This window comes from Lolium perenne, chromosome 3 (assembly GCF_019359855.2).
Source record: "Lolium perenne isolate Kyuss_39 chromosome 3, Kyuss_2.0, whole genome shotgun sequence".
NCBI lineage: Eukaryota > Viridiplantae > Streptophyta > Magnoliopsida > Poales > Poaceae > Lolium > Lolium perenne.
The window spans coordinates 317,661,726-317,680,907 of record NC_067246.2 but is presented as its reverse complement, the minus strand read 5'-3'; positions in this window follow the sequence as shown (position 1 = coordinate 317,680,907).

Sequence of the window (19,182 nt, the reverse complement as noted above, 5' to 3'; positions counted from 1 at the left end):
ATCGCACCGTCGCTGCGCGCCAATAACTTCCGTCGCGAGGTAGGCGACGGTTAGATTAAAATTAATTGTGCCGCTGACGGGTCGGCCCCGCCACTCCCCGCCTCGCTTTTCGTTGTGTCCGGCGTCCCCGGTGCGTCCCCTGTGGGACGGGGACGGGCTCGGGGCGCCGGACACCGTATAGGGGCGCGCCGGACAAAAAAGGGCTTTGGGGGACGCGGCTGGAACGCATTTTCTGTCCGGCGCGCCCCAAATCCCTTTGGGGGACGCTTTGGGGGACACGGCTGGAGATGCTCTGAGATCGTACGGTTCGCGCTGGGTCCTCACCTCGCCCGCACAACGATTACTACCGTGGAGCGCTCTCGCATAGGCCTAGTACCCACACACTTGCTTGTTCTCAATGCCACTTCACGAAAAAGAGCTACCATTTGATAAGAGAATCTACTTCAAGCATGTGATGACAAGATGTGCTATGCGGACATAAAAGTACTTGTCCTCAAGATCACTGATAAATTTTTGTAGACCATTGGAAACATTTAAATTCTTGAGTTAAACATCAAAAAGTTTTGATGGAAATTTCATTCCCATGCACACAAGACCCTTCTGCTTTCATGATTTTGTCATTGCAGGAAAAAGAGAAAAATTAGGAAGAAAATCTTGCGTGTGATGATAGGATGTGCCATGAGGACATGAAAGTGTTCAAAATACATGGTGTAACGGCAGCTAATGCTTTTTCAACTTCATGATAAGCTAAATCCACTCCAATTGCATGCTTTACCTTTTGTGGGTGACAGTGGATACCATTATGGAGCTGTAGAAACAATGCAATACAACTTTTGTGTTGGAGATAGTGCCCTGGAGACAAATAATAATGTATATTATATGCACGGAAGCAAAAACACCATGGAAGAGGCCACGGGGCGTGAAAGGGCGGCGAGATCCAGGGTCTGCGGGAGCTGCATGAACTGGTATGTGGTGTGGGATAGCCTGCGCAAAAGCCGAGGAGGCTGGGCGGGTGGCGATCGCGGAAGCGGTAGAGGAAGGCCGGGTCGGGGCATGGAGGAGCCACTACTTGGAGACGAGGCCGGTGCGGACGAGGTAGTGGGGGAAGGCGAGGCGGAGGAGGTCGCCGCTGCTGAGCACCGCTGTGAACGATGCGGCGGCGGCCGCGGGGCCTACTTATCGCCATCCATAATTTATTGCGGGAGAAGAGCATCTTTACTATTAAACTAGGATTGGTGGTGTTGATAGGTAAAAAAACCGGAACTATTCTTCATACGTCAAAAAGAACCCTCCCACGTTGCTTCGTACGCGTATCCGTTTTGGTCCCTGCTGCCTTGGTTTCGTTCGATCGATCTCTAGAAAAACCGGTTACAAAATCACAACCGGGCTAATAAACCAGGCGTATGTTAACAGGAGATCAATTGTTGGGTACAAGGCCTGTCAAGCTTAGGAGTCCAGATCGAATCCGTTTACCACACCGAGGCTCGACGCCTCAAAAACACGCTCCCATTGACCCATCGAGATATCAATGAAGCTGCATGATGGGAGATTGGGAGCGTCGGCGAAACCTCCAAACCGTCGGCTCCCGGCATAGAACCTTCTCAACCTTCCAGAGGTCAACCGCGTGCACACCACCGAGCCCGATGTACCCAAGCCTCACCGTGGTCCGTGGACCGCTCCTCGATGTACTCCGGCCTTCCTGTCTGCCCCGCGGGCGAGGTGTCCATCATCATCTCGTCAGATCAATACTTCTTATCGAAAAAAAGGGTACTCCGTGACTCGGATCATCCGTTTGATCAAGTACCCGATGGTTACGTGCCTCCTCGAAGCAGATGAGCACCCTCCCATGATCGTAGTGAGATAACACAACTTCCACGCAACACCTCTCTGCCCCGAGCCCAGTGTTCCGTTGCCACATCATGTGCCGCGTAGCCGTTGTCGTCGCCACTGTAGTGGGCTGGCTTGGAGACGATCTATACGACTATTCCTGAGCCTGTCACTCACGGCGTGGTGCGACGCGGAGCACCTAGGACGCCCACCTACCTGAGCTCTACCCCTCCATCATGAGCGCACGGCCGGTGAGGCGACGGAGGTGTCCGGCCTCCTCCAGTCGCTCAACATCTCAAGTTATCAACAAGGTCGAGCTCTACCTCTACGACGTCTAAACGTTCGCTCCCAGAGCGTTCGTTGCCACTGGAATCGACTTCATCATGAGGACTCGAGGACCTTCCCAACATATCCGATCCGGCAATGTCCGCCCCTGGGAACGTGCAACATTTCCTCCCAGCCACCCGCATCACATGTGTCTTCGTCATCAACAGGTTGCTTTCCTATTTTCTACCGATTTGAGACATATAAACGGCTCTGTACATACTACTTATGCAGAGACTAGGTGTAATTGCTTCTTTAAGTAATAAAATATCCATTATCGAAAAAATCAACGAGTTGCTCTCCGGCAAGGACAGGGCCGCCCTGCATAGCCCTCGTACGTACCCGCCATGCATGCAGAATCAAACTGAACCAAGCCCAAGGGAGTGTGTCAGAATTGAGTCTGAAAAAGTAACTCATCTCTAAAGAGCTCTAAGCTCCCAGGGTTGGGAGCCCCTGGGAGCGATCGGCAGGTCGCTTTCGTCGGCCCTCTGTGCAGGTAAAGTAGCGTTTGACTTGAAGACTGTGGATTTTGGGAGGCGGCGGTTCATTCGGGGTACGTGGCGTTGTACCGAGTCTTCTGGATGCGCCGTCGCGTGAATCGAGGGGTCGGTTGCCTGCTGTGTTGACCAGGGGTTCGGTCTTTCTCTTCGGTTTCTTGTTGCGATTCTTCACTTGGTGGTGGTCTCCAGCTTCCTCGCCGTCTGAGCTGCGTCAGTGACGGTGGCTCTTGGACGCCGCCGCTTTGTCCGCTTGTTTTCTCCAGGGCTGTTTGTTCCCCGCTCTGGTTCGTTCCCTCTGGTCCTATTCCTCTTGTATCTTTTCTGTGGTCATCGCGCTGTACGACTGTTTGTGCTAATGATCTGTGCTCGGCTTTGGTGCGGCGGCCTCCATGGAATCCTAATCCATGGCCGGTTGGAGCAGATTGCCTGCCAGCTTCCTTCAGATCTGGAGGTCTCGCGGCCGTAAAAAATCGGCGTGCTGTGGTTGGACGGGTGAGGCCACTAGGAGATGCTGATGGCAAGGTAGAAGAGAGGAAACGCGGTCGGGCGGTACCCAGAACCCACTGGCAAATACAAATTACTGAGTTTGGTTCGCCTGTGCTTCAGACAAACTCTTTGCGCTGGCCTATTCTCCTTTGATGCTCACTCTTTGTCATCACCTGGCTGGTTGCAGCATCGAGTTTGGTTCCTGGATCGGAGTGCTAAATTCTGGCAACGACGGCATCCGGATCGCCAATCGGCCATCACTCTGTCACATAAGGTTCAGGCATGGAAACCAATCAGTACATTGAGATGTAGTATATAGGGGCAAACCTTTGGACTAACGATGACACCATCTTTTGGTAAATATATCTTGTTGGGTATAAGAGTGGTGAGCCTGAGCTGGATTCTCTTACCATGATATTTCAGGTGGAACAGTATTTTATCCATTATGTCATTAACTGGAGTTTTTGGGAGCATGTTCGAATTCTCGGGAGTTTGGACTTCTAATGTTCATGGAAAATTTGACTTTCTTGTGGCATAGGCATGCACATCAAATATGGGTGAGGAAAGGAAGTCGGGTTACTTCATAAGAAAGGAAATGATGACATTACAGTGTTAAGAAAATGTCATAACCACAAGTTTTACAGTGAGTTTACTTAAGGTCATGGTGTTTGTAACTAGGGGTGGACTAACGAGCTGCTCGGATCGTTAAGTCTCGGCTCATTAAGCTCGTGATCGTTAAGACTCGAATCGTTAAGCTTGTTAAGAATAACGAGCTGAAATCATTGTTCGGCTCGACTCGTTATGTTCTTACGAGCACTCGCGAGCAGCTCGTTAAGGATCGTTAAGGATGCAATGCAAAGCAAACATGTGTGCATTGTCTGGTACGGAAGAGCAGAAGCATAGGTTTTTAGATCCTACTATAGGAGTTTCAAGCATGGTTACAGAGCATTATTTTACTTGGCCCCTTCCTACCAAATATTTGAGATAACTAAAGTGCCTCGCTATCAAAACTGGTGAAGCCTAACTTATTACCGATCTTAACGAGTAGCTCATGAACATAGTCAGCTCGATTGTTTAGCTCGTTAACCTTAACGAGCAAAAACTGCTGCTCAGCTCGGCTCATTAACAAAACGAGCCGAGCTCAAACGAGTCGAGCAAACGAGCACTCATTTAACTCGCCGAGTTTCTATTTTTTCTGCCGCCAATGTTGAAAACTTGGCCACATCCTATCTTCAGAGTCTACGTGCACTTGGGTCAAAAAAGAGTACTGGCAGTAAGACTTGAGCTGCTACTTTTCTCATTCTCTAAACAAAACTAGAAACAGATAGAGACTGATCATAACTCACTTGATATACCAGAGCGATTGGTGTTGAAGCTTTAGGAGTGGACATGTTATATGTGCCCCATATAAGCTTCCACATTATTTGCTAAACACTATCCCTTTTTGTTAGGATATGTTAGATCTTTACTGTATTTCTTATTTTTAGACTTTAGTGTTTTGGACGAATGAATTGCTGGCATTTTTTTTTGAAATAAATTGTGCGACATAAGGAGTGCAAATGCTGAACAACTTCAAATGATTTGGTTTATTGATGTCTCTTGAACCCATGATATGCCATCTTTTTGAGCTAACTTCTACTACTCACTCATTTATTTTCACTAGGAATGTGATATCTTTCATCCGGTTCAGTGGAAGTTCCAGATCTAATAATGTATTAGTGCTTATTAGCCTGTCAATGGTACAGCTGGAACATCACTCATAATTTAGTTCAGCGTTATTGATTGATTTTTGTTGGAACTATATGATGATTTTTCAGCCACTTGGCTTGCACTGACTATTTCTTTGCCATTTGTTTTGTTTTTCCAGTCTATTCTCATAAAATAATCTGCATTTCCTGTTTAACAGAAGTATGATCTGTCATTAGCCACATGTTCAAATTTCGGATATGTCAAATATAAGATACAATATACAAATCTCATGTTCTTATAGTTTTGACTGATATTTCTCTTATAGGTTCCTCCTGGATATGTTTCTTGGCTGACCAGACACTTAGACCAACCTGCCTTTGTGGTCACAGGGTGATGACATTCGTTTGTCTAGAAGGTTTAGATACGGAAGTTCTAGCAACTACTGAAGGAAGAACCAATGTACTATTAATTTTCAGTACTTGGAAACCAGCCCGATTGTGAAACAATACTACTTGCCTACTTACCATAGACGTGAGCTGTGTTTCACATTACGGATGAAGGCGATGGAAGGTGATTTCCCACCCTATACTTACAAGTTCAGGACTGGTAAGGGCATAATCGATGTACTGGGATATGGATAAGACATACTCCGTAATCGATATACTGTGAATGTGGTGTGCACCTTTTTAGCAAGATATTACACTCCTAATTTTTATTTTCGTTTCAACTTATGTCAGATTCAGGATGGTTGATCTAGGCCCAAAGCCAGGCACCAGCGAGCCAAAAAGGACAAAATATATGTTTTTTTTCTTGCGAATTATATGTGATGGCAAAAGAACAGCTCTGCCACAAAACCTAAACATTGCTGGCAGAGGACGAGGACGGCGCAGCAGAGCGCGCTGGGTCCATCTAGTAGGTCACCAATCTCGAAAAACATTCTCCGCTTCTAATCGCTTGTTATCGGTGGCTTGTCACGGCCAGTACCGGCGTAGCCGTACTAAAACCCCAGGCTAATTGGTCATGGGATTCTCGAGGAACTAATCCGAGTTGGGGAGCTACAAGCGTGCAGCGACAGTGTGAATCGTCTGTCGGTGGAGCCCAAGCATGAGATCCATGCTCACGGCGGCAGAGCGGGTGGGCTCAGCGACAGCAGCGAGGTGCACGACTCCAACGGTGGCCTAGGCATGTTGACAAGGTATGTTCGAAGTGTTCAAGCCTGAAACAATTCTCTTTTTTTTATCGTGCGTCCTTTTTTTACATAGAACTATTGCGGAAAGTGCTTTTGACTCTCGAGCTCCAATGCTCTCGCTATTTAAATAATACTTTTACAAGTTATAAAAAAATCTGAAAATAATTTTGAAGATTGTCAATCAAACATCTCACAATCATGTAAAATCTCAACCCGAAAAAAGACAAAATATGATATGTTTTATAGATTTGAAAATGTACTACTCAGATCTACACTTTATTTTTATTTTTGTGTAGCTTAAAATATAAAGTATTTAAAATTGATTTTTTGCACATTTGCGGAATACATCATTACCTACATACTTGTTTTTTTCAAGAATTTTTTAAACCTTAAGAAATATTATTTATTTTTTTAAAATGCGAGAGCACTGGTGCCCATGTGCACCAAATCTCTGTCCAAACTATTGCCCCTTTCCATACTTACTCGAAGCCAAGCGTTTCATTTCATGAAATTGGGTATTTATATCACATAGCTTATTTCATATGCAGATTCTCAACTAAATGCTTCATGGCCCCACGATTATTCTTAGGAACTAATTAAGGTGGAGGGAAAGTAATATGTAAATGAAAAGTATCACGGCCGTGAGTTTCTAGTTTTTATCACTGATTATGCAGAGAACGTCGTGCAGGTGTTTGCGGATCTCTGTGCTGGAGGCCATGAGCAACCAAAATGTATTTAGATACATCTATATTAGAGACTATTAATATGAGACTATTAATATGGATCCGAGGGGTTGGAAGTTCAAATTTTATATATGTAGCATGCGGTATTCCTAGAATTGCATTGCTTAAATTCTAACTTTCAACGAAAAACCTCAAAATATAGCCTAAGCTCTGACTTACATTGGCATGTATTTGTACAAGCGCTTCAATAGTCACATTTCATTGATTTCTCCCTTTTATAATAGGTAAACATTAGGCCGCTTGCGCTTAATTATGTTGGCGAGGGCGGTATAGAGGAGGCCACCGAGAAGAGTGCCAGCGCCCGAAAGGATGACGACTTTCCTATTGAAACGCATGGAAATATTTAAATATTTATAAAAATTCACAAAGTAGCACTAGTAGAAAAAGACCCCTTAGACCCCCCCTTAGTCCCGGTTGCTTACGAACCAGGACTAAAGGTCCATCCACGTGGTTCCGCGCGTCGGGCGAAAATACTCCAGATTTTGTAATTTTTTATTTTTATTTTTTCACTCCATTTTTTTCTATTTTTTTCGGAATTTCTACAGTTATTTGCATAGTTTAGTCTATATCTCTAACTACACTTATCTCTACTCAAATTACTTACTCGTGGTCACACTTCCCGCTCGGTCACCCATCCTCCCACACTAGCACGCTTAACTTCCAAGTTCCATTCCGTCCCGCATCCAAGTGCTTCGCGCGCATGTATGTGATACTAGTATCATATCAATCCTATTAACATGTTGGTCGATGTCACATTTATTTATTGTTTGAATTTCAAATAATTCTTTTAATAAACAAAAGTAATGATGTAATAATGAATTTTAATAAATAAATAAACATTAACTTTTTAATTTATATTTTTTACTTTTTAAAAAAAATTAATTTTTTTTGCCAAACCTAAAACCTAAAAATTTGAAAATCTAAAAATTGGGTAAAAGTAATAGTAATCTTTATGTAGGATGCAATTATTATTTTTTTTTTAAAAAAACTAAAATATAAAATCCGTAATTTATAGCAAAAACTAAAATCTTCCTGCTTTCATATTTTCATTTGGAATTTTGAGAATCTAAAAATTGGCTAACCGGGCAAACCCCGGTGAATTCGGATGTAACTTTTTCCCACGATGGTTTTGATATATTATACGTTTTTTCCGACGTCGTATGCAAAAGTTATTACGGTTTTACTATTTTTCAAACATTTTTTGCAATAAAAGTGAAAATTCAAATTTGTTAATTTTCCATAATAGTAAGTTGCGTAACATACAAGAATCTCAAAAGATTTTATTTTTTTAGTTTTCTATCATTTTTTTTTCTATTTTACAGAGTTAAAAAGACGATCCACGGGGGGTGGGGGGTGAAGGGTGCGTGTGGGGAGTAAAACCAGAAAAATAACCCTTTAGTCTCGGTTCGTAACACCAACCGGGACTAAAGAGGCCTGCGTCGGCCGCAGCCCACCATAGCCCTTTAGTCTCGGGCTGGAGCATTAGTCTCGGTTCACCAGCAGAACCGGGACTAAAGATCCCATTAGTCCCGAGTCAAAATATTTGGGGACTAATGGGTTGGGATGGAAGCCCTTTTTTCTACTAGTGTAGTATTGTAATATTTATAATAATAATATGTGGCTATTTTGTTTTTTGATATTTATGTATGCTATATAGATTACACGTGCAATAGGTGATAGATAGAAAATGAGCTGTAGCAACGGACTAGTATTCAACTAGTCTGAATAGATTTTCCGGCTATGGCGTGGCAAGCATTGGTCCCACCTCTATTTTTTCCTCTTTTTTGTTTTGAGACTTTTCAAGATTTCTTTTTTAGAGAGAGAGACATTTCACCCCTTTCAAGGATTTCCGTGGCACCAAAAGCATTCAGGGTATGAGAGCATCTCCAGTCGCGTCCCCCAAAGCGTTTCCCAAACCGCGCCGGATTGAGTGTTTGGGGACGTGTTTTGTTCGTGCCGCGATTGGGGGACGTCGCTCCCCAGCCGCGTCCCCCAAACGCCGCCCCCAAATATTAAAAATACTTCTTTTTGCTATTTTTATTTTAATTTTCACAAACTAATACATAATTGGGAACGTGGTCTACAGGAAGACACAGTTTGGAACATGGTTTTCCACAAACTAATACATAGTTTGAACCGTGGTGGACACAAATATAAAATTTTACAAAAAAAACTAAACCTAACTAGACCGTGCATCGAAGGTTTCCTGTGTTCGCTGCTAAGAAAGAACACTCGAGGGCACACCCAGTCACCCAAACTGGAAAATCCAGCGGGAGGATGGTGCAGTAAAACAGTAAATAAACGGTGATTCGATGCTTGGAAACAAGTCCTAGGGATCATACTTCCGCTAGTGATTATTCTCAACAATGATATCATAAAGGAATATAAATATAAGCACTTCACTATGCTACTCTGAAAGACTCTCCGGCTGGATAACGAACACTAATCCACTGCGTAGGTCTCCAAAAGCAAACCTTAAAAATTTATCCCCAAGTACTAATGAACATCCCACGCTGCACTTTAAGCATTTATAGGCGGTACTAACACACCACAATTTTATAGAGACATCCAACTCAAATCATAATTCAGTGAACAAGTATTCTGTGAAATACATCTAGAGACCCACACGGTGCACACACTCCACCTTTACACACGTGGGACAAGGAGTCTCCGAAGATCACATAAGTAAAGTTCACTTGAATAGCAGAACGACATCTAGATTACAAAGCTCATGGTCACATGAAGATCATACCATGAGAGAGAGAGATAAACCATATAGCTACCGGTAGATCACTTAGCCCCGGGGGAGAACTACTCACTCCTCATCGTGGGAGTCAGCAATGGCGATGAAGATGGTGGTGGAGTCGATGAAGATGGCTCCGGGGTCAATTCTCTGTCCGGCAGGGTGCCGGAACAGAGACTTCTGTCTCCCGAATCTTGTCTGCGACGGCGGCGGAGCTACTGAACTTTTCGTGGACGGAGGCTTGTATATTTAGAGTTTTGGGGTCGGGAGCTTTGTATAGGCGGAAGGGCGTGGTCGGTGGAGGTCTGGTGGCCCCAGACCACCCCTAGGCGCGGGCCAAGGCCAGGCCGCGCCTAGGGTAGGTGTGGTCGCCCTGAGCCTCCTCTTCATCTCTTCTCTGGACTCCGTCTTCGCTCCGGGAAAAATATTAAGTTTGGCTTTTGTTTCGTCCAATTCCGAGAATATTTTCTGTGCAACTTTTCTGAAATACGAAACAACAGAAAACATGGAACTGGCACTATGGCATCTTGACAATAGGTTAGTGCTCAAAAATGTACAAAAGTGCCACGAAGTGTAAACAAAACATATAGCAATTGGTGTAAAACAAGCATGGAGCATCAAAAATTATAGATATGTTTGCAACGTATCAAACCTCGCTTCCTTTATAAGTACCGAGAGGGATCGACGGGAAGGAGGATCCCCACGATACATAATCTAGAGTACACCATAGCCATCATGGCGACATGGTAACCCGAAGATAGACAAGCAACATGTACGGTTTTCTCTCTGGGGCCTGGAACTAGGTAAATCGCGTCTCTTGTGTTGTGTTGTTTTTTACACCGATGAATCCATCATCACATCTTCTTCCGTAAAACCCAAGTCCATAACCCATGGACATTGCCATGGTATCTTGATACCTTCGATCCAGATTACGGATTGTAGTATGATAAGCTTTTTCCCTAGTAGAACTAGGTTTAATCGAACCTTGGAAAACACTGCTAAAATGGTGTAAAGGAAACATCTACAAGACTTGCTAGTTAATTTAATTTTATGTTTACCAGACATTTCTAGTTTACTTTGAAGGGGGTTGTGTTCAATTTAATGATGGAAATATGCCAGGGTTAAAGTTTCTCCTGCAGCTATGCAAACATATATAACTGAAGCGCAAATGTGTAACAAATAAAATAGAGATAAGAGATTTGTGAGTAGCACATCCGTAAATACTCTTGCCCCTAAAGCCAGAGGTGACAAGAGTCTCTTGGTCCATCCACTGTCCTCACAACCGTGAGCAACAACAGTTATTAAGCATATAAATACAGACCAAAGCATTAAGCTAGATGATTGCGCCATGATCCCGAATGAATCACTAAACATGTACCATTAGTTTCCCATTTTTTGTCACTGAGGTTTCACGGTAGCACGCCGTTCTCCACTCATCCCACCACTTCCCTTGATCGATCCCAATAATATGGTACATGCAGATCATTGGAACGAGAAAAATAGACAAGGATACACGATTGCAAAACTCCTATTCAATCCGTACACATATAATAAAATTAGATGCACATAAACGCTGCGAGGATTCACCCCAACCCGCAGCCCGTGAGGACTACTCACACATAATATCAAGATCAATAACAAAGATAGAAATCACTGTGACAAATACTTGGATTGAAATCACAATATTCTTACAATAGTTACCAATTCTCAAGGAGATCTCTATTACAATGGTGATGGCTATGGCTATGGAGGAGATTGGAGATGGAATGAATGAAATATGGTGGTGGATCTGTAGGATAACGTTGCATAGAAAACAAAAAATTTCCTACCGCGAACACGCAATCCAAGCCAAGATGCAATCTAGAAGACGGTAGCAACGAGGGGGTATCGAGTCTCACCCTTGAAGAGATTCCAAAGCCTACAAGATGAGGCTCTTGTTGCTGCGGTAGACGATCACTTGCCGCTTGCAAAAGCGCGTAGAAGATCTTGATCACGATCGGTTCCGGCGCCACGAACGGGCAGCACCTCCGTACTCGGTCACACGTTCGGTTGTTGATGAAGACGACGTCCACCTCCCCGTTCCAGCGGGCAGCGGAAGTAGTAGCTCCTCTTGAATCCGACAGCACGACGGCGTGGTGTCGGTGGCGGTGTAGAAGTCCGGCGGAGCTTCGCTAAGCAAACCGGACAATATGAAGTGGAGGAGCAAAGCTAGGGTTTGGGAGGGGGTGGCCGGCCACTCAAGGGGGGCGGCCAAGCTATGGTCTTGGGGTGGCCGGCCCCCTCCCTTGGCCCCTCATTATATAGGTGGATCCCAAGTGTTGGTGTCCAAGTCTTCGAATAAGACCCGAAACCAAAACCTTCCATAGGAGGGGGCAAACCTAGCCCAACTAGGACTCCCACCCAAAGGTGGGATTCCCACCTCCCATGTGGGGGGGTGGCCGGCCCCCTATGGTGGAGTCCACTTGGGACTCCACCCCCACTAGGGCTGGCCGGCCATGGAGGTGGAGTCCCTTGTGGACTCCACCTTCCTTGGTGGTTTCTTCCGGACTTTTCTAGAACCTTCTAGAACCTTCCATAGAACCTTCCGCGACATTTTATTTCACATAAAATGACATCCTATATATGAATCTTATTCTCCGGACCATTCCTAACTCCTCGTGATGTCCGGGATCTCATCCGGGACTCCGAACAAATATTCGAACTTCATTCCATAATTCAAGAACTACCATTTCAACATCCAACTTTAAGTGTGTCACCCTACGGTTCGAGAACTATGCGGACATGGTTGAGTACTCACTCCGACCAATAACCAATAGCGGGATCTGGAGATCCATAATGGCTCCCACATATTCAACGATGACTTTAGTGATCGAATGAACCATACACATATATTACCAATTCCCTTTGTCTCGCGATATTTTACTTGTCCGAGGTTTGATCTTCGGTATCACTCTATACCTTGTTCAACCTCGTCTCCGGACAAGTACTCTTTACTCGTACCGTGGTATGTGGTCTCTTATGAACTCATTCATATGCTTGCAAGACATTAGACGACATTCCACCGAGAGGGCCCAGAGTATATCTATCCGTCATCGGGATGGACAAATCCCACCGTTGATCCATATGCCTCAACTCATACTTTCCGGATACTTAATCCCACCTTTATAGCCACCCATTTACGCAGTGGTGTTTGGTGTAATCAAAGTACCTTTCCGGTATAAGTGATTTACATGATCTCATGGTCATAAGGACTAGGTAACTATGTATCGAAAGCTTATAGCAAATAACTTAATGACGAGATCTTATGCTACGCTTAATTGGGTGTGTCCATTACATCATTCACACAATGACATAACCTTGTTATTAATAACATCCAATGTTCATGATTATGAAACTAATCATCCATTAATCAACAAGCTAGTTTAAGAGGCGTACTAGGGACTTCTTGTTTGTCTACATATCACACATGTACTAATGTTTCGGTTAATACAATTCTAGCATGATATATAAACATTTATCATAAACATAAAGATATAAATAATAACCACTTTATTATTGCCTCTAGGGCATATCTCCTTCGATCTCCCACTTGCACTAGAGTCAATAATCTAGATTACATTGTAATATACCTAACACCCATGGCATTCTCGGTGTTGGTCATGCTTTGCCCTAGGGAGAGCTTTAGTCAACGGATCTGCTACATTCGGATCGGTGTGTACTTTGCAAATCTTTACTTCTCCATCTTCGATGTACTCGCGAATCGAGTGGTAACGCAGCTTGATATGCTTCAGCCTCTTGTGTGACCTTGGCTCTTGTGCATTGGCGATGGCACCCATGTTATCACAAAGAAATGATTAATGGGTCCAATGCACTCGGAACCACACCGAGCTCTACAATGAACCTCTTCATCCATACCGCTTCGATGAAGCCTCGAAGCCGCTATGTACTCGATTCTGTTGAAGACTTCGCCACCGTGCACCGCTTCGAGCTTGCCCAGCCATCGCAGCACCATTCAATATAAACACGTACCCGCATTGTGACTTAGAGTCATCGGGATCGGTGTTCCAACTTGCATCGGTGTAACCGTTTACAACGAGCTCTTGGTCACCTCCATAACAAAGAAACATATCCTTAGTTCTTTTCAAGTACTTCGGGATATTCTTGACCGCTGTCCAGATGTTCCATTCCCGGAGCACTTTGATATCTGCTAGTCAAACTAACAGCATGTGCTATATCCGGTCTAGTACATAGCATGGCATACATGATAGATCCTACTGCCGAGGCATAGGGGATGTTACACATCCTTTCTCTTTCTTCTGCCGTAGCCGGTCCTTGAGTTTTACTCAATACCTTGCACAGTAACATAGGTAAGTACCCTTTCTTACTTTCGTCCATTCTAAACTTCTTTAGAATCTTGTCCAGATATGTACTCTGTGATAGCCCTATTAGACGTCTTGATCTATCTCTATAAATCTTGATGCCTAATATATACGATGCTTCACCAAGGTCTTTCATTGAAAAACTATTATTCAAATAACCCTTAACAACTTTGCTTAATAGTTCTATATCATTCCCGATCAATAATATGTCATCTACATATAATATCAGGAATGCTACAGAGCTCCCACTCACTTTCTTGTAAATACAGGCCTCTCCATGACATTGTATAAACCCGAAGTCTTTGATCACCTTATCAAAGCGTCGGTTCCAACTTCTCGATGCTTGCTTCACCCATAGATTGAACGCTGAAGATTGCATACTTTGTCAGCATTATTAGGATCGACAAAACCGTTGGTTTGTACCATATACAACTCTTCCTCAAACTCTCCAGGAAGGAACGCCGTTTTGACATCCATACGCCAAATCTCATAATCGAAAAATGCAGCTATTGCTAACAAAATCCTCACAGATTTCAGCTTCGCTACGGGTGAGAAAGTCTCATCGTAGTCAACTCCTTGAATTTGTCGGAAACCCTTTGCGACAAGTCGAGCTTTATAGACAGTAATATTACCATCCGCATCTGTTTTTCTCTTGAAGATCCATTTATTTTCGACAGCCTTTCGGCTATCAGGTAAGTCTACCAAAGTCCATACTTTGTTATCATACATGGATCCCATTTCGGATTTCATGGCTTCTTGCCATTTGTTGGAATCTGGGCTCATCATCGCTTCTTCATACGTCGCAGGGTCCTCATCATTGTTATCCACAATCATGACATTTAGACAAGGATCATACCAATCAGGAGTGGCACGTTCCCTTGTCGATCTGCGAGGTTCGTGGTTTCCTCGTTCGAAGTTTCATGATCATTATCATTAGCTTCCTCTGTTGCCGGTGTAGGCGGTACAGGTACAACTTCCGATCTTTGCGCTACTCGATCAACGAGTATAGATTCATCAATCTCATCGAGTTCTACTTTTCTTCCAAATACTTCTTTAGTGAGAAATTCTTTCTCAAGAAAAGTTCCGTTCTTAGCAACAAAAATTTTGCCTTCGGATCTGTGATAGAAAGTGTATCCTATAGTTTCCTTAGGATAACCTATGAAGACGCATTTCTCCGCTTTGGGTTCTAGCTTGTCCGGTTGTAACTTCTTTACATAGGCTTCGCAACCCCAAACTTTCAGGAACGACAGCTTAGGTTTCTTATTAAACCATAATTCATACGGTGTCGTTTCTACGGATTTTGATGGTGCTCTATTTAAAGTGAATGCGGCTGTCTCTAATGCATAACTCCAAAATGATAACGGCAAATCAGTAAGAGACATCATACTACGAACCATATCTAAGAGAGTTCGATTACGACGTTCGGACACACCGTTTCGTTGAGGTGTTCCCGGCGGTGTCAATTGTGAAAGTATTCCGCATTTCTTTAAATGCATGCCAAACTCATAACTCAGATATTCACCTCCACGATCAGATCGTAGAAATTTGATCTTCTTGTTACGTTGATTTTCTACTTCACTTTGAAATTCCTTAAACTTCTCGAAAGTTTCGGATTTATGTTTCATGAAATAGATATACCCATATCTACTCGGATCATCTGTGAAGGTTAGAACATAACGATAACCACCGCGCGATGCTACGCTCATTGGTCCACATACATCGGTATGTATGATTTCCAATAAGTCAGCAGCTCGCTCCATCATACCTGAGAGAATGGAGTCTTTGTCATTTTTCCCATTAGACATGCTTCGCATCTATCAAGTGACTCAAAGTCAAGTGATTCAAGTAATCCATCGGTATGGAGTTTCTTCATGCGTTTCACTCCAATATGACCAAGACGACAAAGTGCCACATATAAGTAGAATTATCATTTAGTTTAATTCGCTTAGCATCAATGTTATGTATATGTGTATCACTACTATCGAGATCTAACGAGAAATAAGCCATTCTTTTGTGGTGCTCGACCATAAAAGATATTATTCATAAAAATAGAACAACCATTATTCTCAGACTTGAATGAATAACCGTCTTGCATTAAACAAGATCCGAGATATAATGTTCATGCTCAACGCAGGTACATAATAACAATTATTTAGGCTTAAAACTAATCCCGAAGGTAGATGTAGAGGAAGTGTCCCGACTGCGATCACATTGACCTTGGATCCGTTTCCAACGCGCATCGTCACTTCATCTTTCAGCAGCTTGTCGTTTATTCTTTAGTTCCTGTTTCGAGTTACAAATATGAGCAACCGAACCAGTATCAAATACCCAGGTACTAGAACGAGAACTAGTGAGATAAACATCTATAACATGTATATCAGATATACCTTCTTTCTTCTTCTTGACAAGGCCACTCTTTAGATCAGCCAGATACTTGGAGCAATTACGCTTCCAGTGTCCCTTCTCCTTGCGAATAGCACTCAGCATCGGGCTTAGGGCCGTTCTTAGGTTTCATAGGAGGCGTGGCAGCTTTCTTGCCACCCTTCTTGAATTTTCCCTTAGACTTGCCCTGTTTCTTGAAACTGGTGGTTTTGTTGACCATCAACACTTGGTGCTCTTTCTTGATCTCAATCTCAGCAGCTTTTAGCATGCCAAAGAGTTCGTGTAACTCCTTGTTCATGTTCTCGCATATTGTAGTTCATCACAAAGTTCTTGTAACTTGGTGGCGGTGATTGAAGGACACGATTAATCCCCGATCTGGTAGGAATCACTATTCCCAAGTCATCGAGTTTCTTCGCATGCCCGGTCATGGCGAGCATGTGCTCACTAACGGAGCTGCCTTCTTCCATCATACACCAAGAAATGTTTCGATGCTTCATAGCATTCCACTGCCGCATGAGTCTCGAATATAGCTTTCAGCTCATTCATCAACTCATGAGGATCATGGTGCTCAAAACGTTTTTGAAGATCGGATTCCGCATCGCACAGATGGCACACCGAACTTGAGAGTACCGAGTTTTCCGAGTTGCGTAAACAGCTTTTACTTCATCGGATTCATCTTCTGCAGGAGGGTCACCTAGCGGTGCATCAAGCACAAATTGCAGATTTCCGCCGAGAGGAAGATCCTCACATGACGGAACCAATCGGTGAAGTTGCTACCGTTGCTCTTAAGTTTCTCTTTCTCTAGGAACTGATTAAAATTGATTGGGGACGCCATCTCTACAACATATATTTGCAATAGTTTAGACTAAGTTTATGACAAATTGAGTTCAAATTTTAATTCAACATAATTAAAAACCTAAGTGAACTCCCACTCAAAACAATATCCCTCGCATTGTCTTAGTGATCACACGAACCAAATCCACCGCACCTAAACCCGATCATCACGAGAAAAGGTGTGATTTCAATGGCGAACACTCATAGTGTTCATCATATCAACCATATGATTCATGCTCTACCTTTCGGTATCACGTGTTCCGAGACCATGTCCGTACATGCTAGGCTCGTCAAGGCCACCTTAGTATCCGCATGTGCAAACTGTCTTGCACCCGTTGTATGTACTTATCGAATCTATCACACCCGATCATCACGAGATGCTTCAAACGATAAGACTTAATAACGGTGCTACTAAGGATGAACACTTTATTATCTTGAGATTTTAGTGAGGGATCATCTTATAATGCTACCGTCGCGATCTAAGCAAAATAAGATGCATAAAAAGGATTAACATCACATGCGGTTCATATGTGATATGATATGGCCCTTTGTTCTTGTGCCTTTGATCTTCATCTCCAAAGCACGGATATGATCTCCATCATCTTCGGGCATGATCTCCATCATCGTCGGCGTAGCACCAAGGTCAATGGCACCGTCTTCATGTTTGTCCTCCATGTAGCAACTATTACAACTACTTTGAAATACTACTCAACATGAAATTTAAAGACAACCATAAGGCTCCTGCCGGTTGCCACAATACAATAATGATCATCTCATACATATTCATTATCATATCATGGCCATATCACATCACCAAACCCTGCAAAAACAAGTTAGACGTCTCTAATTTGGTTTGCATATTTTACGTGGTTTAGGGTTTTCGAGAGAGATCTAATCTACCTACGAACATGAACCACAACGTTGATACTAATGTTTTCAATAGAAGAGTAAATTGAATCTTTACTATAGTAGGAGAGACAGACACCCGCAAAGCCTCTTATGCAATACAAGTTGCATGTCGAACGAGGAACAAGTCTCATGAACGCGGTCATGTAAAGTTAGTCCGAGCCGCTTCATCCCACTATGCCATAAAGATGCAAAGTACTCAAACTAAAGATAACAAGAGCATCAACGCCCACAAACCATTGTGTTCTACTCGTGCAACCATCTATGCATAGACACGGCTCTGATACCACTGTAGGATAACGTTGCATAGAAAACAAAAATTTTCCTACCGCGAACACGCAATCCAAGCCAAGATGCAATCTAGAAGACGGTAGCAACGAGGGGGTATCGAGTCTCACCCTTGAAGAGATTCCAAAGCCTACAAGATGAGGCTCTTGTTGCTGCGGTAGACGATCACTTGCCGCTTGCAAAAGCGCGTAGAAGATCTTGATCACGATCGGTTCCGGCGCCACGAACGGGCAGCACCTCCGTACTCGGTCACACGTTCGGTTGTTGATGAAGACGACGTCCACCTCCCCGTTCCAGCGGGCAGCGGAAGTAGTAGCTCCTCTTGAATCCGACAGCACGACGGCGTGGTGTCGGTGGCGGTGTAGAAGTCCGGCGGAGCTTCGCTAAGCAAACCGGACAATATGAAGTGGAGGAGCAAAGCTAGGGTTTGGGAGGGGTGGCCGGCCACTCAAGGGGGCGGCCAAGCTATGGTCTTGGGGTGGCCGGCCCTCTCCCTTGGCCCCTCATTATATAGGTGGATCCCAAGTGTTGGTGTCCAAGTCTTCGAATAAGACCCGAAACCAAAACCTTCCATAGGAGGGGGCAAACCTAGCCCAACTAGGACTCCCACCCAAAGGTGGGATTCCCACCTCCCATGTGGGGGTGGCCGGCCCCCTATGGTGGAGTCCACTTGGGACTCCACCCCCACTAGGGCTGGCCGGCCATGGAGGTGGAGTCCCTTGTGGACTCCACCTTCCTTGGTGGTTTCTTCCGGACTTTTCTAGAACCTTCTAGAACCTTCCATAGAACCTTCCGCGACATTTTATTTCACATAAAATGACATCCTATATATGAATCTTATTCTCCGGACCATTCCGGAACTCCTCGTGATGTCCGGGATCTCATCCGGGAC